The 25008-nt window shown below is 42.1% G+C and overlaps 1 long non-coding RNA gene across 6 annotated transcripts in view; it reads right to left on the bottom strand.

Moving 5' to 3' along the window:
* Window positions 1-246: 246 nt before the first annotated feature.
* Window positions 247-25008, bottom strand: part of LOC116153047 (uncharacterized) — a 402633-nt gene continuing 377871 nt past the window's right edge. For 4 of the 6 annotated variants that reach the window (XR_010380623.1, XR_010380626.1, XR_010380625.1 and 1 more), the window contains exons 8-10: window positions 10514-10617; window positions 6289-6530; window positions 247-608 (exon numbers count right to left, since the gene is read on the bottom strand). This is a non-coding gene — a long non-coding RNA (uncharacterized LOC116153047). Of the gene's footprint in view, window positions 609-4574; window positions 4804-6288; window positions 6531-10513; window positions 10618-25008 lie in introns of those variants that run through there. The other 2 variants (XR_004136734.2, XR_010380624.1) reach the window with 2 other exon arrangements.

Below are 25008 nucleotides of genomic sequence, written 5' to 3' on the forward strand. Positions count from 1 at the left end.
TTCATTGATCTATTTAACAGATATTCACTGAGAAGATACCACACACTGAAATAAATATTTAAGTATTTATAATACTTAAGTAAATATTTAAGTACTGTATTATTCATGCCCACTAACTAGTTTTATGGTACTAGAAAATAGCTACCCATTATAAACCAGTCTGGTGGAAATTTCATCAAGGAAGAGCTGCCCATAGGACTCTTACCACTTAGTGATGTTAGTATGTGGTGTTGACCCCCAAGAGAGTGGCAGTATTCGGGAGCACAGCCTGAAGGTACCTACTTTCCATTGCCGAAAACTGGTCATATAGCCTCTGACATATAGCCCCAACTCAATTCATCAGATATTTATTGAAAATCTATCAAATATTTATTAAGAATCTTCTGTGTAGAAGGCATGATACCTTTTCCAAGTTGCCACAGGAAAGAACTGTTACTGATGCTGTACTACAGACAGGCATTCATGGCCCCGCCGAGGTCCTGGCTAAAGCATTCCAATTTCCTGGGTAGCCATACTTGCCTGACCATGCCTGGATTATTTGGTGTGGAGCAGGGAGGTGCTGAGTTCCATGTGAATAAATGCATTGTCCATTATATCCAGGTTTCACTCTGTGTGGAATAAAGAAATGGAGACATTTTTTATGAAAGGACTTATTCACTTGCTAATGGCCCAATGAGATTTGGGGAATGTCTGCTTTCCGACTCCTTTCTGGTGGAAAGTCAAGAAAATGCATGTGGGAAGATTACAGTTTGAATTAATATTTGGACTCACTTCAGCACCCTCTCTCTCGGCAAAATCCCACTGGTCGGTCAGCGATTTAGTGCACCTTGGTCCTCTTAGGAAGTCAAGATCCACTCAATGGTTTTGATCCATCACTCAGCTTTTGGAGGTTACAACAGTGTGTGTTAGATGTCCAGAGTTTCCAGCCATCATCCCCCACAACCCCCTAAAACACTGCCTAAGTAATACATCTTAACTGTGGGGCATGTGGGCAGTGCTGAGCTGGAGAGGGAGGGGTGGGGCTGTGGGGATGTGGTCAGGAGGAAATAAGAGCAAATTCCTCCAAAAACGATCAGACAGGAAATGACAGAGTATCAGCCTCATGCCACCCCGGTCGGCCTCTGCTCGCAGAGGGAGCGAGCCGGCGAGAGGGAGAAGTCCTTCCTAATCACAGAACAGTGCCAGAGCGCAGTAGGTGAGGATGATGAAATAATAAAGCATTTCCCGTGTGTGTTTTTCATTAGGCCTGTTTTGTTTTTCTTCCAAGTGCTAGGGAAACAGAACAGAAGCCCCGCTTCAAGCTGCGCCACAGCGGCCGCCTCCCGGGGGAATAGCAGCTGCGCAAATAGGAGGGGAGCCCTCGGCGGAGTTGGGTCTAACACCTTCCTAATGGAAATAATGATTTGTAAAGCCCTCTTTAGACCCTTTGCTACATAATTAGTAGCCCAAAGAGCAAAAGATTAAAAATGCTATTCCTACCCCCCTGGCATTTTTGAAAATTTGGCAAAACATTCGATGTTCCGTTCTGCAAGCCAAACAGGTTAGAGGTCTTTGTATGGTCCCACCTTGGCTGGTCCGACTGGCCCTTGAATCACTCAACACTTATTACATAGAAATTAACTGGCTTGATGTCAATTAGGGAGAATTTGTTAGCGGACATACCCAGTGGGCCCTCCCTCTCACCCAATTTGGTGGGTTTTGCAGAAAATATCTGAATACACTTCATCCAAGCTAACTTAGTGTTAAGATACCACAAGCTGTGTCAGCCTCCTCTATGGTGTGTGTGTGTGTGTGTGTGTGTGTGTGTGTGTGTGTTCAGGGCCAGGGCTGAACATCAATTTTTACCCATCTCTCAGAAAAGATAATTAAGAGGAAATTCAAAAGGAGGCTGGCTGGAAAATTCTCTCCAGCCCTAAGAAATAACCAATCCAAAATGCCTGTTGTTAAATGGGTCATAAAAGCACTAGGAAATCAATATTTGACTTTCTGTTTCAGGAACGGTGGCTGCTGCTTGCAGTTTTAGATCAATCTGCTACCGTCATGGTGCCCTGAGACCCAAATAATTCCTGCGCTAACTCTGGACACGGAAGAGGGGAAATCTCTCTTGTTTATCTTTTTATAAGTAATTGCCCCTCCCCCTTTATTCCATCCTGGCACTGGACAGCCCACGTAAAATAAACCACAGGATAAATAAAAGGAGTCATTTTATTAAAGAGCTAGGAGAAACGCACAGGTGACCTGAAAATGTAATTAAACCTCTCAATAAGCAGATTACTGGCTGAAAAGCGAGATTGATAGATGGACCCCTTCAGCTACAAAGGATTGCTTAATGGACTGAACAACAGTCTTGGACTCTCTCCACCTTGCAATCGCAGGTCCAGAATCAGGCAGGCTCCAGGCCACCACTTCCCCTCCTAAGATAAATGAAGCTCCTGGAGGCCACTGAGAGGGGAGCCCAGACGTGAGACCCCAGGCTGCGTGTGGACACACAGATGTGCTACCTGCCTCGTAAAAATACCAAAGATGCCCAGAACCCTGTTTCTAGGGGCTCCTCCTAAATCACTATTCAAGATGCCTGAAGACCTTCTTAGTCTCAAGAGGTTAAATTTAGTGCTGGCTTTTTGAAAAGAAGAAACTAACGGCAAGATGAAGAGCTGAAATGAAGTTAAAAGCCTCACTGGGACAAAATAAGCTAAAAAAAAGTCATCTGCTGTAATTGTACTCTTACCATCGAAAAAGAGAAAGAGAATTCTTTCTTCCCCTTTGTCAAGGAGGACAAATGTTCTGATTCTGAACTTTTTAACCTTTTATTCCAAAGGTGGTCTTGGTGTGAAGTTTTGGTAGCATAAATTTTGGCCTCAATTCTATGATGTTGACATATTCCACGTTTAAATATTTGGAACATTTTGGATTTATCATCTCAGTTTTGTTTTGTTTAATTTATAAACTGAAATTAAATGAGCCATTCCCCATAGTGCTGTGTGATACTTCCAGAAATTGGCAATGTCAAAACATAATGTCTTTTCTTTGATAGATAGGAGTTCTGTAACCTACGTGATCAATGTAATTTATCTTAAGATAGAAGCAGCAGCCCTGATTCTGGAGCAGACTGACCAAGTTGTGGTTATCATAGTTTACTGCTATTGGTCTTCTGGGTCTCTTTGCTCTCAGGACTAAATATCAGTCCTAGGCTACCGTCTCACTGGTAAACTCACTCCCAGTATGATTGATCCACAACATTTTCTGTCAACCCAGAGAAGACAACCTAATGGATTCCCCTTGATGAAATCAACTTTCCGTTGCGGTTTGGCAGAGCAAAGCATCACTGTCTCTTAAACTGTGAAAGGTAGAATTCTGTCCTCTTCTACTTTTGGAAGAGGGCAAGGGGAGAGTCCTTATCCCAGCCTAAATCCATGAAAGACACATCCTGGAGGTCATGAGCACTCATGGAGTTTGGCTAGTGAATAAACTGCAGTTTACTTCTTGGTGATGATACATGATGTGAAAAAAATATATCTAAGACATACATGCCATTTGATAGTCATGTACTCAGCGTGGAATGGGGCAAAGAATTACTTTGATTCTAAAGTAAGTTTATCCTCCAGGAGCTCGTCATCAGTTAAATTAGTATTTCCCAGAGCACCCCAATCTCTTTTGATTGGAGTGACTCACCCCTTCATTTGGCACACCAGATCCTCATTTATTCATCTTGGTTCTATGTTCTTTATCTTATGAACTCTGGAAGAATGACTTGGTTCTAGAATCCACTTAAGAATAGTCAATTTCCAGATTGGGTCCAGGAGTCCGTGGTCTTAACTCCAGTAAGTATCCCAGCCCACCTATGGAATGTACCCTTTCCCTGATGTCTGTCCTGATGCATACCCAGCAGGGCTGAGGGGTGAAGTTACGCTTCGAAAAAGGACCCGAAGAAGACCAAGAACTGGACAAATAAACAGTCTCTGATTTCCTACGAATCAGATTCAGTGCCAGTCAAAATGGAGCCATAAAAGTGAAGAATGTCTGAATGCTGCAGAGATCTTTTACAGAATTACTTAGTTATTATCAAATGCATGTAATCATAGAAAACAGGCCGGGGACAAGTGAAATCTGGAAAAAAGAGTAATTCCTTATACCTTCATTTTCTTAATCTTTTCCCCTAAGGTTTGGCAAATAATGAACTCTTAATATTGTGCACATGTGAACAATTTGGCTTTTTGGCACTAGCAATTACATGCTATTCTTGCAAAGGAGTGTTTACACATGGAGTAGTGTGTCTGAAAGGGTTCAGCTTGAGTCAGAGTTTAGTTGAGATCTTCAGTTGCCCCTGTGACATAAGGCTTCTGTGGTGACTAGATTGACTTCTCAAGAGCTTGCTTGAAATTGGCTTGCTATTTGGCACATAAGAAGTGTGTTTATGTCAGCATTAGCTGTTACTATTACTCTCTCAATCTGCTAGGCTCTGTTCTCCAAAGCTAAGGCCTCCTGCAGGTAGAGTTCAGGAGAGGACCTCTCCAACAACCATGGTTACGATAGCTAACTGTACATAGCATGAAATGAGATTTTGAATGCTCCTCTTGACCTGAACTGAATAGTAGCAGCTCAGTTTAGCCTCTAAAAAATTCTCAGTTCTTCCTCATGCAGCCAAGATCCTCTCACCTCGTTCTCACCCTCGGCTCTTTTGGTTTTCTCTAGGCAGCTTCACATTCATGTATATGCGGAGCCAGTAGCCTCTCAGTTTCTCCAGCTCTGCATCTTTGCCCGCTGTCCCACTCTATCCATTACTTCTGGCACAAAAGGATCCTCCTTGGGAGGCAGGAGGAGGAGAAAGACCGTGAGTAATTATACTTTGAATATTTTTATCTCTGTCAGAGTAAACAGCTTTCTAAAATACACGAATATGATCCTATGAATCTTTCTAATCTGAAAGCAATGCCTAGAGTCTAGTCATTGGCATATATTGCTGTGGCAAATTTATTTTTTAAAATATACCATTTGCTGTCAAGCCCACTGGCAGCATGATAGAATCATTACTTTATTATTATTTGTTGTTTTTAAATTACTACAGCAATCTACATTAAGAAACCTACCGAAGCCTATATTTCTTTTTTTACTGAACTATCAGAATGGATTGAAATTAATTTCAAATCATTTCTTAAAAAGAACATTCAGTGTTTCCTTGTTATTCACTACTTGGCTGACAAAGACAAATTCTATTTTGAAATATTATGTGACATTACTTGGTACCGTTTTCCTATAAAGAAAAAAAAGTACACCTATTTTTCTGTTTAATGAACTAAGATAACTGAAGGCTACGGCACTCGATACATCTTGTGGCTTTTATGATATTGTCCAATTTTTGCATGATTCATAATTTACAACTCAAACGGAGAAGGCAGGGGTGGGTATGCATGGAAATGGCAAACCTGTTGTGTAGCACTTTTGAGGGTAGAGGCTTGATAATAATTAAGATGAAGGGTTCCAAGCTCTTCTCCAAGTGTGCATCTAACTGCCAGGCAAGACATGTTTGCTCCACGTCCATCACTACTAAAGAGGAAAAGCCTACAAAACCCTCTAAGGCTGGCAAAGTTGGCACTTGCTGCCCTCTCCCCACTGCTTCCATTTTAAATCCCATCCTTCTCTAAACAGCAGCCCCGATTCCTGTCTCCCATCTCTTCCCTGGCCCCTTCTTTTCTCATGATGGCTGTGATGTCGAGCCACCCACCAAAAATTTGTGCCCCTCCCCCTTTCACAGTGCCCTGGGAAATGGCTGCCCTGTGGCCACATTTCCCAGCCCCATCTGCATCTGGGCAGAGCCATGGACTAGTTCTTACCAATGATCTGTGAGCATTTGGTGTGTGCATTCTTGGCCAAAGTGTTTAAGAAGCCTTCTTCATTGAAAGCAGAGGACTCGAGCCTTTAGGATGCTAGAGCTGCAATAGGGAAGGAGTCTGGGTCTCTGCTGTTCCCCTGGAGCAAGGACTTTCAGTCACCAAGATGCCTCTCTTGTGTATTACATGATTAAGAAATAAGCAGCTATTGTCTTAGATCACAGACATTTTTATAGTTCAAACAGCCAGCATTATCCGACCTAGATAATAAACTCCAGGCCCTATTTCATTCTCAGTTGGCTGAACACTAATGCCCACAGGAGTCAGGAGATTATGATCAATCTTCTTCCTGCCAGAAGGATTTGTATTTTACTTGAGGGAACTGCCCACCCTTCTCCCCTACAAAGGACACTGTGTGCCTGGCTATGTACCCTGAGCACATGGGGTTGACTTCACTTACCAACATGACAAAGAGAAGGTTGTGCTGGTTGGAGTCTGACTTCCTGGGTCTGACTTCTAATAATTTAGTGCTTAGCTGGTCCCGAACATGTCACTTAACTTTCTGATCCATAGTTTTCTCATCAGGAAAATCAGGGAGGGGGGTGTATTGCCATGTTTAAGAATTTGTAATCTCACAGTCCCATTTGTGATCTGTAAGATCTTGGCAAATGCTTTGTCCTCTTCAAATCCCAGTTTTCTCATCTGCAAAATACAGATAAGAACACCTTTCTCACAGGCTTCTTGACGCATTCATTCACTCACTCATTCATTCATTCATTCACGAAGTATTTACTGAGAACCTGCTCTGTGCCAAAGACGATTCTCAGTGTGTTTACAGGGGATACAGCTATGAGCAAAAGAAGGTCCTGCACTTATGAAGCTTTATCTGAGTGGACACAGAGAGTAAGAAACAATAAACAGACCTGTATTTAGCTAGTGTGGCCAGCGTGAAACAAGCGAATACCTATAAATTGCTTATGCATTGTCTGATACATGGTAAACACGAAGAAATGGGAGCTATTATTAATATTAACTACAAATATGAAAATGCGTAAAATACTAATTGCAATAGCATCCAATAGGGCTATTGTGAGGATGAGGTGAAACATGTATTTATGAGTTACTTATTTTTACCTGATTAATTGAAGTAAATATAAAGAAGAATACATTAAGGTCCCCCTCACCATTTCTGTAAAGTTGGGACATTTTCTGTTGGCAGAAGCTGTTTGCATCTTAAGAACAGAGAAACCCTGACTGGCCCATGCCAATCTGAGTAATTTTGCTGAAAGCCTTGGAGGGGATACAGCTGCCCTCGAGCAGAAATCATTTAGCTTTGGTTAAGTTGAATGAGAGAAACCAGGGACCCTCAAATGGCCTCCACCTTCTGTCATTGGCAAAAAGGAGACCAGTCCCTGGACCCTAATTGGAGGCTCTGACCTGGCTTGTACCTGCATCCATCTGCAGGAGACTGTCCCTCAAAACCCTGGGGTGGAATAACTCTATGCACTGACCCTGAGTGAAAAATGCAGTTGAAATGTGTGGACAGGAAGAGGAGTATGTGAGAACAATAGGCAAAAATATGTGCAAGGCACACTCTCTTTTTGAAATTCTTACTGTGCAATTTTCCTAAAAACAAGTAAGCGGAGCACATTTGGCTAATGGTTTGAGTTGCATAAGTAGGGTGACTATAAAATTTATCATCCAACCTGGGACACTTTGGAGAGTGAAAGGGGACAGTATTAATAATTACACCAGAACAGCAGGAGTAAATCAGGACTTTCCTAGGGGGCAAAACAGTACACATGTTCACCCTGGGCACAGATTGTTAGGAATATCATTTTTATTTCTTTTTAATGCTCAGGTTTCTTTGGGAGGAGAGGACTGTGTTTATAAAAATGTCTCAGAAGTATAACAGGCGAGTACTTCTCTGTAAGTGACAGCAATATGCCAGATATTTTGGATCCTCTCTGCATTATGTGCAAGCACTTGTACCAAGCCTTATGGGGGCTACAAAGTTGTCCAAGACATGACCAAGACCTCAAGGTACTTGTAGTTTAGCAAAAGAGAGAAGCCATGTACAGTCAACCTGGACAAAGTCTCATAGACAAAAACCCTGTTGGGATTAGGGAGTTATGAGCAGCTTAGTATTGTTGGATGAAAGGGTTTGTGGATGAGAAGATGGAGATATGGGTCAGGGCCAGATGCCACAACTTCCTGTCCCTGCGGTTTCAGAGAAGGGGTGAGGAAAGTTCTACATGGCCCAGGGCAGGTCTTATGCCCAAGAAGACTATGTGGTCAAGTTTTCAGGAGGGTAGCCACCCTGGTAGAACTAAAGACGAATTTTCAGTCCAGATATGACATTAAAAACAGATCCATTTTCCCCTAAATGAGTTGGCTTTTATATAAGGATGCAAACGTGGTCCGTGGGGAAAAGTACAAGAAAGCTTTTTGATGCTTAGGATCCTCCAAAGACCTAGTGGAAAAAGAAGTTCTAACCTGAGAGGGGAGTGAATCGTCACAGTATACAATTTCTCACCACCAGCACAGGGATTAGCACATCATGTTGGCAGAGAAGGGGCGTGGGCAGAATATTCCCATTAGGGCCTCCTGGAAATTGAATTGGGAGAAGTACAGACCTTTTCGTCTGAGAGAAACGGCATCCTGTTGCCTTGGGCTATTCCCAAATGACATCTATGGCACCCTCTCTCTTATGGGACCAGCTGTGCATGGTCCTAACTCTTTTATCAGGAGGAGCCAGGTGTCTCAGTTCGGTTGTCCTGGAAATAGACTTGGAGATGGTGATTTGCATGCAGGAAGTTTATTGGGCTGTGCCCTTAGGTAGACTCCTGTGAAGGAGCCAGAGCAACAGGCTTGGGTAGAGGGAGGAAATGAACAGTGATATAATCATGACAAAGGCTTCAGTGGTTGCTATGGAGAGCTCTGGACCGGGGTGGACCCTCAAAGTTGTCCCAAGTTGAGGAAAGGCGTCAAGAGTTTTGGTCCTCCTTCCTTACCTCCATACACCAGTCAAACATGCAGGATACCCCAGAAAGAAGGTGTGACCTTGGATAAGGCGATTTTTTGAGGAAAGAGACTCAGCTGAGAGCTGGCAGCTGCCAACCTCCCAGCATGTGGGGGACTGAGGTGTGAAGACATGCTGTCCTGAAGAGGCAGTCTGGGCCAGCTACCATGGCACACACTATGCTGGTGGCTCTCGAACTTTGATGTGGTACATCAGAGTCATCTGGAGGGTTCATTAAAATGCAGATTCCTGGGCTCCATCCCCTAGACATCCACTAAGACTGGAGTGGGGCCCAAGAATTTGTATTTCTAGCAAGTTCCCAGGCATTGCTGGGCTGGAACCCCACTTTGAGAACCACTGCACTACATCAGGCATTCAGGGACTCCTACACAGCCACAGATAGCTCATCAATGCTTATAACACATGCAGTGAACAGCCACTCGAGTGGGCATATTTCAGTCTAATCAGGTAGCTTTGATTATCTGTAAGATCTCAATTTCCTACTCCTTTAGCTTGGTGACCAAAAAAAGAAAGTCTTATTGCAACCAGTCATTTACCTGGGGGGGCTCGAGGCCTCTGTGTCATACACTATCTCCATTCTCCATAGACCAGCAGCTTCTATTTGAAATGACCATTAGTAATTCATTCTTCTACTTCAAGAAAAGAGAACTTAGCTGCCTAGCTTACAAGAATTCTCCCCACAGTTGTACCTGTGCTGCCTGCATCCATTCTTCTGGAGAACCACTCCTCTTGCCCCTGCTGTCACCACATAGTCCAGTTCTGAGGGATCAAAACCTCATAAATCTCTGGCCACCACAACTGGTTGAAGGGTGAACATGGATGGGACTCAACTGGACCCGTTCCCCAGGACTCCTGTTTGGGGCTGAGAAATAAGAGCCCCTTCTTCTCTGGGAATGAGGATATGACCCAATGACCATGGCTTTCTTGCAGTGAAGAAGCCTATAGGCAGAGGGAAGACAAGAGACCAATTGGTCTAGAGAATAGAGATGAGAGGCAATCATCCTTAGCTACATTCCTGCCCTTCTTGATTACAGGAGCCAGTAAATCCCCACTTTCCTTAGATAGTTCAACTTAGGTTGCTGCCACTTGCAATCAAATGAGTCCTGTCTAATGCTCCCTTTAAATTCAAATACCATGGGAAGCAGAATACATGGACCCGATCCTAACAACTTAATTGTGGAGGCAGAGTAGTTAGAGGAGCCTCTGGTCAGGCCTGGGTAGTACCTGCAGTAGGAACCCTAGGGAGCTAAGTTTGTGCACAGAGCCCTCAGGAGTGGGATGGGGGTGGGATGGGAGGCAAGTAAGCCACAGTGAATCTCACGATGTGCCAAGTGTCCTGCCACGTGTGTAATATGCTTCATTCCACCTGAGTCTGGCATGGTAGGTAACACAGATAACATGGTAGGTAACAAAGATACCTCATTAGGCACAGAGAGATAAAGTGCACTTCCCAAGGTCTCATAACTGGTAAGTGGCAAAGCCACGATTCAAACAAAACCTCTTTCTGATTGCAAATGGTGTGTACTTAGCCACTGCCTTATATATGACCTGTCCCAAAAGCAGAGGCCACAATAGGGGAAGGTGTGGGTTATAATGATAAGAATGGAAAATTTACCCATTTCACAGCTTTGCTAAGGATTACCTCAAAGACTGAGATCTGGGACCCGTCCAGTGATCCAAGAGCAATGTTGAGGGGTCCAGGGATGTTTCTTAGAAGTTTTAAAATCCAGGAATCCAAGCTTAGCACTGAAAAATATTAGAGTAAAGAATATCATATTGAGGTTATATTTATATTGATATTTACATTTATATAATTTTGAGCTGTTCACCCAGAGGCAAACTGACGTATTTCCCCATTTTGTTGTTTGTTACCAAGATGTCCCGCAGGCCCATGGTCAAGATACCCTACAGAACTCTTTCACTCACACATTGTTAATTCATGCTCCATTAACTTGAGCTCTTTCTATAAGTCAGACAATGCCTGTGTAATACTTATTTAGCCAAAAGTTTGAAATTTCTTATTTTATCAATTTCTGGATCTTCCTCTCAAGTAAAGAATGTAGCCTTAAAAAAGTATAGCTTTTTCAAACAGGGACTCCGAAAAGATGAATTTCTTCATGATGCTTTCACTACTGCACCCAGTAGCCAAGTCTTGAATATTAGAAAAGTTTTACATTTAGGAGGCATTAATATGTAGGGCAGGCTTGTTATGAATAATAACTTTTTCATGAATGCTCCTCATTTAATCTATCAGTACTCATCTATGTCATCATTTACAATATATACAGCACTTAACAATATGAAACTACATTTCTTTGAAAAGTATTGTGTAATTGAAGCTTTTCTCTTAAGTCACAAATGCCTTTCCACCATCACTGAGCCTGCTGGGCTTCACTCTGTATCTCTGTGATGGTTTGGAAACCAGTTGGATGGTTTGGAAATAAGTCTTGCCTAAATTAGCTAGACAGGCATTTCCCTAATTTGCCTCATCACAAGATTTACCTCTGAGATTCTGATTCAGCAGGTCTTGATTAGAACCTGGGAAGCTGTATTTTCAACAAGTATCCCAGGGAATTCTAATATACGTGGTCCATGGCCATACTCTGAGAAACACAGAATTAGGTGATGCCAGAGTTCTTTACTTCCCTCTGATGTGTGTGTGAATTAGGTCCAAAGGAGGTAGTGTGGGTAAAAATACGTATTTATATCATCCCATATGTGAACATATGTGTAGTTGACATCTATCCTATATTATGATTAGAGATAGAGAAAAATTCTTTTGTAAAAAGGTACAATTCCTTTATACAGAGAGAATTTATGGTGATTTTTCTCATTATTTACTTTTTTCAAGGTGAGATTTAATTTTCCATGACAATCATTTCATCAAATGACACACACTCACAAACACATAATTTCCCTTTGAAAAATTCAATATACAATTCACCCCCAGGGCCTTTTCTTTGCCATGGAATGATTTGTATGATTTCACACCTTAGCTGTGTTCTTTGAATTTTTATTGATAATTGTGCATGATTTGTTATGAAGACAAACACACATCGATAGGAACATTGAGTTACACAAATTATAAACATAAACAAAATAAAGCAATTGTCTATCTCTGCTACCTTGTCTGGCAAACACATTTTATATACCACTTCTTTGACCTTGAAAATGAAACTAGGTTTTAATCAATTATTCAGTCATTTTGAGACATATTTGAATATGGCCTTGTTCAATTTATTAACTTTGAACTTATAATGCCAATTAAATAAAAATATTTAAAAAGACCACTGCATCTTGCTTTTTAATTTTCAAAGCATACAATTGCTATAGGAGAAGGCTATTAATGCCTTCATAATTTGCTCATTTTCCCTTGACAGTCAAACCTCTTGGTTTCTAACAAAGGTCTAAAGAACAAATTCAGGTGGACCGTGGTATTCTAAGATGAAAGGTTTACAAAATACACCACAAGACATTTACTAGAAGGCAGTATATATTATCATTAGTAATTAAAACTACATTACCCTTGTCAAAATGAATGAAAAAGTGAGCCTTATGGTGTGGTGCTCTTGTATTTTATCATGTTTGTTTCTCGCCTGCCTATTGCAGTGTTTCATGGGCTCTCCCATGCAGTTTTCACATAGCCTGGTAGCAGTATTAGAGAGCAACATGAAAAAGTATGATAAATTCATCCCTTGTTTATGCCCCAGGGATGCACTGTGCAAAATCTCATAATCTGAAGTGGGTCTCCCCATTGTCATTAGTGAATAAGCAAAGTTCTGCTTTCCTTCTCACTGTAGGAAAATGTTGTAATTTCTACCCTTTGCTTTCTCCTTCAATTTTTGATGCGCACAAACTACTCCATGGTTTATGCAATGCTTTTCCTGAAAGAGATGGTGATGAAATGGAGGCAAGGAATATGGGAGGCAGTCTCTGCTTTCTGTAATCATGCTGCCTGTTTATTCAACCAACACTTTTGAGTATCTCCCAACATGACAAATGCTGGGTAGACAATAAGGAGAGAAGATTAAAAGCAATAAGATAGTTCCCACCCTCTAGGAATTCAGTTTACTTCAAAGACCAGTGTGCACACTCATTTATTAAAATAGAATGGGACAAAGGCAATGATATATACATGTGGCCCATATACAGGACACGGTGGCTCACATGCATGACAATGTTACAGTAGTACATGGGGAGCATCTAACTCAGAGGATGTCCGTCTCTATAGATTCATGCTATAACAGCCAATGAGTTGGGACTTGAAGTACAAGCAGAGAACAAAGAGTAGAGTACCTTTGAAAGGGAAGAAATCTTAAAGAGCATGGCTTGTGGGGTGGGGCTGAGGTAGGTCCAGTGGTTGAATATAAACAGAATGGGTTGAATATAAACAGAATGGGGAAGAGGGAGACTGTGCTGGAGAACAGGAAAAGCTCCATGTTACCAACTGAATTGTGTTCTCCCAAATTCATGTGTCGACACCCCAACCCCCAAAGTGGCCGTATTTGGAGATAGGGCCTTTAGGTAGGTCATTAAAGTTAAATGAGATCATAAAGATGGGTCTCTCATCCAGTAGGGCTGGTGTCCTTCTAAGAAGAAGAAGAAACACCAGAGGTCTCTCTTTCCTCTGACACAAAGAGGTCACGTGAGCCCCCAGTGAGATGGCCACCACCTACAAGCCACGAGAAGAGGCCTCAGAATGAAACCTACCCTCCCATCACCTTGATCTTGGACTTGTCAACTTCAACAACCGTGAGAAAATTAATTTCTGTTGTTTAAGCTACCCAGTCTATGGCATTCTGTTATGGCAGCCTGAGCAGACTAGTACACCCAGTGAGGCAGGATTGAAAGGGCTTTGCCTGCAGTGCTAGGGAGTCTGGACCAGAAGTGATAGATGGCTACTTAGCAGAGCAATGTCACGATCAGATTTGGGCTTGTGGAGGACTGCTGTGTAGGCAGTGGGGAGGGCAGGTGGGAGGGAAGATAGATTGAGGCCATAAAACATACAGGGAACAAAAGCAGAAGGACAGATCAAAGAGCCTGGTTCCAGGAGCCAGAAGGGGCCTGTATTTTAGTCCAGCTCTTCCACCAGCAGCTACTTGGCCCTGGGGCAGTCACTCCACCTTCCTGGGCCCCTGCTGCCACTTCTGTAAAAGGAAGAGCATTGACTCGAGGGTGGTCACTGCATGCCTTCTACAAGACATCCTTCTCTGAAAACTCTCTCTTCCTCTCCCCACGCTGTGTTTGGGCCTTGTGACCCTGCCTCACAGGCTTGAGCAGATTGGATCAGAGAGACCACCAGACTCGATCTGGATCCATCTGGCTCCTTCTGTCAAAGCTTTGGGCTGAGGGTCAGTCTGGGTATTGGGAACCAAGTCATATGACTAGCAAGAGAAAGTTTTTGAAATCCTTCTCCCATATCCTCAGAGCAAGGGTTGTCCTGGAAGTGGGGAAAGCCACAGCATCCATGAAACCACCCAGTACACACGTCACCACTTCACTGTGGGCCAGCCTTGGGCCTGTGAGAGGTTCTGTGAGTGTCTGGCTTGGGTCTTCTTCATGGTCTCCATGTCCTGTCCAATTCGTATGAGTAGGGGAGTAGGGGTCCCCTCTAGAAAGACTGACTGAGCAGGTTCTGGGCAGGGATTTGGCAAGATGTGCTTTAGGTCTGAGACTCACATCCCAGTGCTAGCTCCACCCGCTACTGACCCCCAGGGCGTTAGCCTCCGGAACTTCAGTTCCATTTCTGACAGGCTGTGAGCAGAAATTAAGTAGAGGCCATACAGAAAGATGCTTAATAAATGTTAACATTGAAACAAAAGACACATACCTATAGATTCCAAACTGAAATATTTTTCATAGGCAAAACCCTTCATCAAGATGCTGTTAAATGAGCGCAAATGAAGAAGTCTGTGTATCATAGATTTGTTAGAATTGATGTTTTCACCAAACTGTGATTTCAAGAATTCATCTGAGAATAGGCATGATATTTCAGAAAACCTTTTGTACTGCTATACTATCATTTTTATATCTCCGCCTGCTGGCATTTTATTCGTCATTTAAGCCAAGTGGCTCTGGCTGGAAACCCAGAGCATGTGTTAGAATTCCTCACCTCCTGCGCACTCTGAAGCAGATGGTTGGCCTCTATGTGCTATAGCTTCTTCTTCATGTCTGAAAACAAACTCAAGGCTGCTGCCCTATCTTATGGGTTCTCCATGGGAAATAATTAAGAAAAGTAATAACTAAGCACTCTTCTGTCAATCAAGTGCTAAGGAATTCAGTTATAGATACATATTAACTGTATAGTATTTTTAATCAATCTGAGAAACACTCACCTCCTCACCCAAGCTGATTAAAAATGTACAGAAAAGCATGCTGACCCTGCTCATTTCTCCCATTAACTTGGTTCCACAAGGAAGAGAGTGGGCTGTTTACAAACATGTGTGAGGTCATTTGAATGATACAGATACCTTCCTTTAAAAACGGTGCTGTGCGTAGTGGATAAGCATAAAATAATGTGCAGTCGGGCGATTTTGACCTACACTTTTGTATAATTTTTAGGTGTTTGAGGAAGAATTCACTGACGAAAATGTAAATTATGTCTCTGTAAAGTGTGGTTGCATGCTGTGAGGCTGCTGTCAGATGCTAGCCAGCACCCCAGTACTCTCTCAGCTGGATTGACAAAATCCTGTCCATCTAGAGCCTCAAAAGCTTCCCCTGGCATTGCATTGGTCAGAAACACTAGGGTAACCACCATCCAGGCTCTTAGGGGATGCTGAGTTGGCCATGGGTATTTATCGAACCCTCAGGCACACCCAGCAGCCCTCTTCTCTGGTGTTCACATTCACAGAGGTGGGTATCGACCCTGGGCCCCAATTCGTATGTCCTTCTTAGAACAGAGTGACAGTCCAGAGTAACTCACACCATGTCAGGGTATGGAGGCAGAGGTAGATTCCATATTTCTGAGTCTTTGTTGATCTAATAAAGATCTTAGAGTCTGGTAGAAACAGTTGGCTCACTTTTCAAATGGACCTGAGTGCAAACCTTCAGTCAGTCACTACCTCCACTTTTACTCCATGATTGTGAGCAAATTGCTCAGTCTTTCTGAGCCTCAGTTTCCTCACCAGTAAGATAGATCATTGCAAACAGGGTTGTATTAAGTACAACACCTGGCTCAAATTAAGGGACTCAACAAATGTTCATTTTCTCCTTAATTATAAAGCCCTTGGATTTAGTCAGGGTTAGATGCAGTTGCTACATTAGTTCTTTCTGTGAAGCAAGTGACATTAACCACAGTAAAATGTTCTTCTTTATTGACTGGACAGAGATTCACTAACATAGACAATGAAAGTGCATTTGGGGGATGATCCTTGCCAAGCCCACTTTGATGTTTTTGTTATAAAAGAGCAAAGCCAGATGGAAGTGATAAAATGGCTAAGCTGGGTGCAAAAATATGAGACAGAGGTATGTTTTCCACTAGTTTTTACCCACTGAAATATTCTGCACCCTCCCCAAGTTACAGAAAAAAGTGCTTCTACTCAAAGCCTACAGATCACAGAGCCGCTAGCCAGACCCCAAAAGTCCTTTAGCAAAATCTGACTTTGAGTTAAAAGTAGAAAGGGGTTCTGAGCGTCTGCTTTGGAGGCCTCAGATAACACCCTCGGTTATCAGGCCTTGATCAGAGAGGATGCCAGAAACACATGGAAAAAAGTCTCACCCCTCTGACCTTCCCACCATAATATTTGGAAACTAGAGGATTCAGGGCACTTTAGGAGGGGCCTGGAAGGGAGGTTATTGTGCCTAAGTTTAGTTCTACACACATTTATCAAACCCGTCCGTGATGCCAGACGTGTCAGGAGTCAGGGTGGAATTAGGAACAGCACAGAAACCAGAAGGCATTCAGTCTCTGGAGCCAGCCAGAATTGCTCCAGAGTACCAGCACCTTTGTCAAATCACATTCAGGCATTTAATTTGCACATTATTTTCTCCCTATATGTTGCAAAACTGGTCCAGCAAAAATACATGCATTATTAATTCTTGTTGTTTTATATGCATGAGCTCACTATGTTCTAGACATTGCACAGAACATAATCAAATTAGGATTGCATCAGATCTGAGATCTCAGTTGCCCATTTAAAAAATAGTCTAAGATATGTGATAAATTATGCTGCAGAGGATGATATATAGTAGAAACTTGTAATATCTCAGTCAAGGGAATGATTTGAGGATTAAATGGAATGGTTCGTGAAAAGCACTTAATGTGATGCCTGGCCCGTTGTGGATCCCTTGATTCACATGGGGCATCACCAAAATTTGTATTAAATCAGCAAATGGTTGCTCCAAACAGGCCAGCAAGATCATGAAGACAGTTAGGCAATAATTGATAAATTTCTGAAATCACTGGGTTGGAAGGGTTTTTGAAAGTTCATCCAATCTCTCCTTTGAGCTAACCTAAATCTGTCAGCCTTACTTGTACACCCAGTTTCCTTGCCCAGTCTGAGCAGGTTCAGGATGAATCAACTTCTGATTTTACTCTTCATGAGTGCATAAAATCAGAATTACACCTAGCTTGATTGATTGATTGAATAGGCTGCATGTGCTTGCCAGGGAGAGATGTTTTTCCTCTAACTTCACAGGCACAAACTTCAAACAGAAAGTGTCCTTATGGAAAGACTGGCCAGATGCAGGTATATATCTCTGGAAGTTGTCCTGGTTTCTTTTCAAATTAGTCAATGAATATCCTTCTTGACATGCACACACAAGATTTGTGGCAAAAACACCTTTCTTTCATGTAACTGATTTTCCTTTAATCCCAACCTTAATGTATATCAGTCTTGATGCATAATCTCAAATGGGCTTTGAACTAGCGAATGCTAACTTTGAGGAATGAAGAAAGAAATGACAGTTTACTTTATAGCTCGGTTCAGGATACATATTTGAGAGGCCATGGCAGTCTAACTATTCACCTTTCACCTTGGCACAAGCAGGTAAAGTGCTGAAGAGAGGTGATTAGTAAGAGGTGACAATAAGTTAAAACCCAGAGGTTGAGTGTTCCTGATGCATTTGCATTCCTTGGTTTGTAAGGCAGTGTTTAAAATAAAAAACCATCACCAAGACAGAAAAATTGCTATGGTTATATCACAGCACACTGAGTTGCAAACCTTTTAATGAAAGACATAATTCTTGGGTTGCCTGCATCATACTATATTCTCATGCAAAACACTTTAATGCCTGGTGTAAATTACTTTAGACTTTCTTAGCATGTATTGCATTTTTTAAATCATGGGTGTTCAGTTCTATTTTCCATTTGGAGTCCAAAAGAGCAATATTCAAATGAAGCCAGAGGAGTTCTACTCCTGCCACCTCCCCTTCTCTGGTCCTGCTCTCCTCCCTGCCCTCTTCTTTCCCTCCTCACTTCTCCACTACCCACCCCAACCTCAGCCTCTAGGAGAACTACAGCTCTTGGGACATGTTCAGCTGGAGGCTATAATCTGGTGCTTGGTTAGAAAAGTGAATAAATGCACCTTTTCCCTGGATGGGATTTTACACAAGGGATCATCAGGAAGACTCCAGCCCACCCTGCACCAGGTCCATCTGCAGAAAGACGAGGTTTGCCCCACAGAGTTCTATCCTTTTCACAGCAGGGTATATTAGAATGGTCACAAGAACCTCCCCACACCCATCTACCTTCTGAGAAAGACACAGCTGCAGGAATTTTAAAATATTCACATAAACTGCCAGGGCCCAGAGTAGGCACCAAGAATGTATGTGCTACCTTCTTGATTTGTCACGACTTTTGAGATCTTCTCTCCAAAATACCAATTAGACCAAACCTTTCTTGTCATGTACCCCTCATCTTCCACTTTTCCTTCTAAGACAGAGTTTATCATTCGCCTATGCCCCGATCGCACTGTCCACATACCTTCATTATAGCAAGTGACACAGTGGTGGGTGGACAATGTCTCTTGACAATCTCTAAGCCTGTCTGGTGCCCAGATTCATTCATCGGAGAAGCCCAGGGTCTAGCACAGTGTGTGTATGGAATAGTAGGTGCTCAAAGTTGGCTGAATAAATAAATGATATGTCTTATGGAGAAAGATGTCAGAGTTATACACTGCCATTTAAATCATGTGTATTTTCATTTCACGGTCTCCAAATTGTGTAATGAAAGTAGGAAATACTCTGTGATGGTGACAGAATTCTGCATTCTGGAGTCTGGAAAATATGGAATGATAGTAAAACCTTGCCGTGTTTATACATTTTTAATTCAGGACATTGGCGACATGGCCATATTTGAGATTTGGAGAAGGAGGAAGTGAAAATTTAATATATCCTCTGCAGGATTCCCCTTTTTTCCCTGATGGAAAAAAATGCAGCTTTTACTTAATTATCTATAACATTTTCAGGGCTCTATTTTTTCAGCTGGCTCTTCCTATTCAGGCTCAGCGTCTAAATAGGGGGTTGGTCCAAGGTTAGCTAAAGCACTGATGAGATGAGTCTTGGCATCTGTCCCTGTGACTATTGATTCTGGGGCTATGCCAGATCCCTGGGGATTGAAAAGATTCCCTATCTGGGGCTACTTGGCTCCCAAAATCCTTCCTCCAGCCCTTGCCAACAAAAACACAGTAGGAGCAAATGTTGTGTGGCAACTGGGTATAAACACAACAGTTGGAATTCTTCAGAAAGAAGTTTGGATTTCCTGGTTAAGTGTATTCAATGTTAAAACAACAGTGAGTGTTAAAAACACGTTTGGGGATTGTTAGAATGCCTTACCCACTGATTCTCATTATTACTCTCAGACTCATTGGATGCACTGGTGTCTCTGAGAAATATTTCTTCAGGGATTATTTTAGAAGCTATGTCTACACAGACTAGGTAAGGTGAAGATTAAAACAGGTCTCTGAGTAAGGTAAATTCGATGTTTGTTAAACCAGCATCTTACCTCATATTACTTGAAATAGTGCATAGGGAGTAAAGAGACATGGGTTCTACTTTTGGCAGCAACTCTCATGAGCTCTGAGGTCTCAGGTAAATCATGTGTCCAGCTCTCAGTTCCCTTATCTGTAAAGTAGGTAGGTCACTCAGAGAGATCTCTCAAGTGCCTTCCAGCACTGAGGCCGAGTGAGCTTTGTTGCTGTTGGAAATTGAGACAATATCCTTGGCTCAGCATGGTGTGTGCTTGAGTAGAAAGGTTTTAGCTTTAAAATCTAGGTATTGGCACAAGGACAAAGAATCTCATGAATTTTTTTTACCCAGGGACTATCTATGGGGAAGAACCCCTGTGAAGGGTTAAGTTGTATCCTCTCAAAAAGTTCTAACCCTCAATCTGAGAAATATCGCCTTATTAGGAAATAGGGTCTTTGTGGATTTAAGCAAGTTCAGATGAGGTCAGTAAGATGTGCCCTAACACAATTATGACTAGTGTCCTTATAACAGAGAAATTTGGACACATATAGAGGGAAGATACGGAAAGACAGAGAAAACACTACATGAGGATGGAGGCAGAGATTATGTTGCCTCAAGCCAAGGAGTGTCTGGGACTATCTGAAGCTGGAAGAGGCAAGGAACCATCCCTCCCTTTCACTTTCAGAGGGCAAGTGACCCTGCTGACACTCTGATCGCAGGCTCCCAGCCTCCAGAACTGGGAGACAATCGATCTCCCGTGTTCTCAGCCACCCCACTTCAAGTCCTTGGTTACAGCAGCCGAAGGAAATGAGCAGAACTACTTTAGATCTCCTGAGCCTGGGCTCCACCTGGCTTTTTTGCAGAAAGGAGGGGATATTTTGCCCCGTGTGTGTGTCATTTGACATTTACCAGATGAAAGAGTGGACAAAAGACAAAAAGAAAAGGGGAGAAAAAGGGAAAGAAGAAAAATTAAAGCATAACTTTTTTTGAAAATGGAGATGGCTCAGATTGGGGCAGATATTTAACTGGTACATACAGGTACAGCCTAACAGCTCAAGATTTCTGTGTAACTAGCCATTGCCCCAAGCTGCCCAAGGGGTCCATTGATGGCCGGCTGCCCCTGCCACCTAGTTACTCTGTTCCTTCATGGGGGTCCCTCCAGGATCCATCCCCCCAACCCTCCAGAGTCCAGCAAATGAAGGATTGACTGCTGGCCTGCAGGGGCTCTGGATTCTGCCCCAGAGCCACCTCTGCACAGACCCTTTTGATTGGTCAGTACCAGTGGTTAATAATATTATGTCTGACTGAGAGTCTTGTACATTTGAGTTATGGTACTAGGCTTCTGCAAATGATGGGAGAACATGCAATGAAAGGAGGTGAAACAGGAGGCCCCTGAAAGGAGGCGAAGAGAAAAATGGACAAGAGATCAGAGCAGTTGGAGGAAACACAGAGCCAGGAGATGGGGCCACTTCAGTTGCTACTATCTGGTTGAGCTATTGCTTCACTAAAAATGCCTCTGAACTGCAGGTCCTTTTCCTGGCAACCCACCACTGATCCAGGAGGAGGAGAGAGAGGAGGAAGGAAGGCACAGAGGAGAAGGGCAGGGAATGGCCATCTGCTCACAGAGACACAGCTGAGGTGACTGGCTGGGACCTGATTTTGAAATTGCCCATGGGGCCAGCACAGATGCCAGGCAAGGCACTACCTGTTGATGCTAACGGCAGAGGCTCAGGTGGGCTGGAAAGCTCAGGGACAGGGAAGCCTATGCCAGTCAGCCTGGCTGGTGGTGGGGCGAGGAGAGGCATCGCTCGTAACAGCAAGAACCCTTTCACCTCTCCATATGCCTCCCCTCACAGAAGCCTCACCAGACCTCTAAAAGTAGGTATTATTGTCAATTCTCATTTTATAGGTGGGGACTCTGAAATGCCAGCAAAGTTAAATAACTTACCTAAAAGTCTGTGGCCAATAGGAATGGAGCCAAAATTCAAACCCAGGTGTATTTGTCTCTGGTACCTGGACCCTTAGCCACTAGCCCATCGACCTCCTGTAGAGAGGTTTCCTGGCCACGTGTAATTCAGAAGCTGCTCAGATCTAAGAGTGCATCACACATTCTGTCACCAATCCAAATGTCCAACCAAGTAAAATCTTTTGTCCAAGATGACATATGCTCAAATAACATCCTATAATAATGAACATTAATGGGTTGTCTTCCCACATCATCAGAGACTTCTGTCCAAGTGATGTCATTTAATACTTATTAAATATTGATCGTAAGTTGAGCAGAGGATGCACTATGGTCCTACACTGGCATTGCTCAGGTTTCTATTTTGGAAACAAAATAGGAAATATTCTCCATGGTCAAGCAGTGATCTTGGGAGATTAGATGTTATTCTTACTCTAACCCCATCCATACACTGATTGGATATAAAGGAGCATTTCCCAGATACAACTCAGATTTATGAGTAACATAAATCCAATTATCCTTAAATAAGATTTGCCTTTATCATCTGGCTGACTCTGGAGCATTCTTAACTCTTTATCTATGTTTACCCCATCAACCCCACTTGGTAAATACCATCCAAGCACGCTCTGAAGTACACAGCCCTTTAGAAATCAATGTAAATGTAATTCTACCAACCTTGACTAAGCTAATAGGATCTGAAAGGTCATCATGGTACCAGACATGCTATGAATAATACCTGTGAATTCAAACAATGACAATGAAAGTCCTGAGGAAAACCAGCTATTTAATTTTTTTTGCATAATCTAGTATGTTCTATAGCACCTCTAAATTTGGGATTGGTCTCAGGTTCATTGTTTCATCACTATATGCACAAGATCTTGGAGCCTGCAAAGGGAAAAGAAACTATAAAATCAGAACTTGATTTCATTGCTGGCTCCAGCATGGTCTCACTTGCCTGTCATAGAAAGACCCTAAATCATCAATGTGCATGTGTTATCTATTCCCTTCAAACTCCTCTGTATTACTTTCCTAGGGCTGCAATAACGAAGTTCCACAAACTAGGTGGCTTAAATTTATTGTCTCACAGGTATTATTAGAAGTCTAAAATCAAGGTGTTAATAGGAATGGTTCCTTCCAAGGGCTCTGAAACAGAATCTGTTCTAAGCTTCTCTTCTATCATCTGGTTGCTCCAGGTGCTCCTTGGCTTGCAGGTGCGCCATTCCAATCCTCCTTTGTCTCCGTGTCCACGTGGCCATTTTCTTTTAAGAACACGAGTCAAATTGGAATAGGGGCCCACTCTACTCAAGGATGACCTCACCTTAACTAGTTACATCTGCAACAACCCGACGCATTTCCAAATAAGTTACATTCTGAGATGCTGGAGGTTAGGATTTCAAAAAAACTTTTGGGGGAAGCACAGTTCAACCCATAGCAACATCCAAATAGAAACCGTAAGTGTTCATAGCACTATAACTGTTAGGTTACAAACCAGACAAAATAGCTACCAAAACTATAATACAGAACATGGAAATTTTAGTTATAAGTAACTGGTTTAACTTTTTTTACTTTTTAAATTATAAAATAGTTAACACAAAAATACATGTTTATATATTTATGTGTTGTGTACATATATATATATATATAATAGGAAGAGTAATAAAATGAGTATCAGTCTACCTGTCAGTTTATGAAACAGGACATTACCAATAAAATTAAAGCCTCCATATGTCTCTAACTAATTTCATCCCACTAGGTCCCTGCCCCCATGGAGCTTACATTTCAATTGAGGAAGACAGACAATAAACACAAACATAAGAAAGACAGTATCAGATAATGAAAGTACTATGCAAAGCATTAAAATATGGTGATGTGACAAAGTAACTGGATGGCTACTTTGGATTGGAAGCTCAGGGAGGGCTTCTTTGGGGTGGTGACGTTTAGTTGAGATATGACTGAAAAGAGAGTCAGTCATGTGAAGATAAAGAAAAAAGCATCCAGGACAAGGCATGAGAAAAACACAAAGTCCATAAGGCAAGACAAGCTTGACGAATAAAAGGGCAGGTTTCTAGAACTGAGCCCATGAGAACAAGATAAAATCGTAGCTAAGAATGTGCTTTACTAGAGTAAAGAGTATATATTTTGTTCTAAGAGCAATGAGACACTATTGGAGGATTTTAAGCAATGATGTGATATGACCTAATTCATGTTTGCAAAGGATAACTGTGGTTGCTACATGGCATGGACAGACGAGAAGCAGAGAAACCATCAGGACCAAACGGACAGTAGCAGACACAAGTTTAGATCTGGGGTGTGCTTTAGAGATGAGTCCACAGGGCTAATTAATTCTCTGGATGTGGGGAATAATAGACAGAGAAAATGATGCTAACATATTTGGCTTGAGCAACAGAATGGATTGTGGTGTGCATTTTAATGAGTTGGGAAAGATTTATGGAGGAACAAATTTGGGGATGTGTAAACCACAAGTTTTCTTTTGTTAAGATGCCCATAGGACAATCACATGAAGATTTTCTTAGGCAGTTTGCCGTACAAGTTCTTGAATCTTTGTTAGAAACTAGTCTCATTCTTCATGTAATACAATCAACTCTACATTAGTCAAGACACATTTTTTATTTGGTAAATTTCCTCAGCCATTTCCTTGAGGCCATTTTTTCGCTTCACTTCTTGCTATTCCTCACTTTATCATTCACCAAGTATTTTCTAGTAGTTGTTACCTGGATGAGGACAATGCTGGCCTCTAACATACTGCAGATATTGTGGCTCTCTACGAATGTGTGTAGAATAACTGAATGAATGAATGAATACAACGCTCAAGTTCTCTCAATGCTTAAGTCTTCAAGAAGTGAACAGTCTATGACAGGAAATACTAAGTATACTTTATAACTAAAATACAAGGTAAAAAGTGGTGAGTTGAACAGGAAGGGTACTAACAAAGATTGTGGGAGTTCAGAAGATTACATGGAATTCAGGAAATGTGGTATAGTCACATAATGGAATATCATTCATTAATGACAATGAGGAAACTAAGACTATGTGCAACAATGTGAATAAATTTCACAAACAATATTGAGCAGAATAAGCCATACGGAAGAATACACACTATATGATTCCATTTGTATAAAGTTCAAGAAAGTCAAAACTAAACTCTGGTGTTAGAAGTCGGGATAGCGGTTACCTGTGTAGGGGTTTGTGACTGGTAGGGAGCATGAGGGGAATTCTGGGATTCTGGTTACATCCTGTTTTGGGGTTTT

This window comes from Camelus dromedarius, chromosome 4 (assembly GCF_036321535.1).
Source record: "Camelus dromedarius isolate mCamDro1 chromosome 4, mCamDro1.pat, whole genome shotgun sequence".
Classification (NCBI taxonomy): Eukaryota; Metazoa; Chordata; class Mammalia; order Artiodactyla; family Camelidae; genus Camelus; species Camelus dromedarius.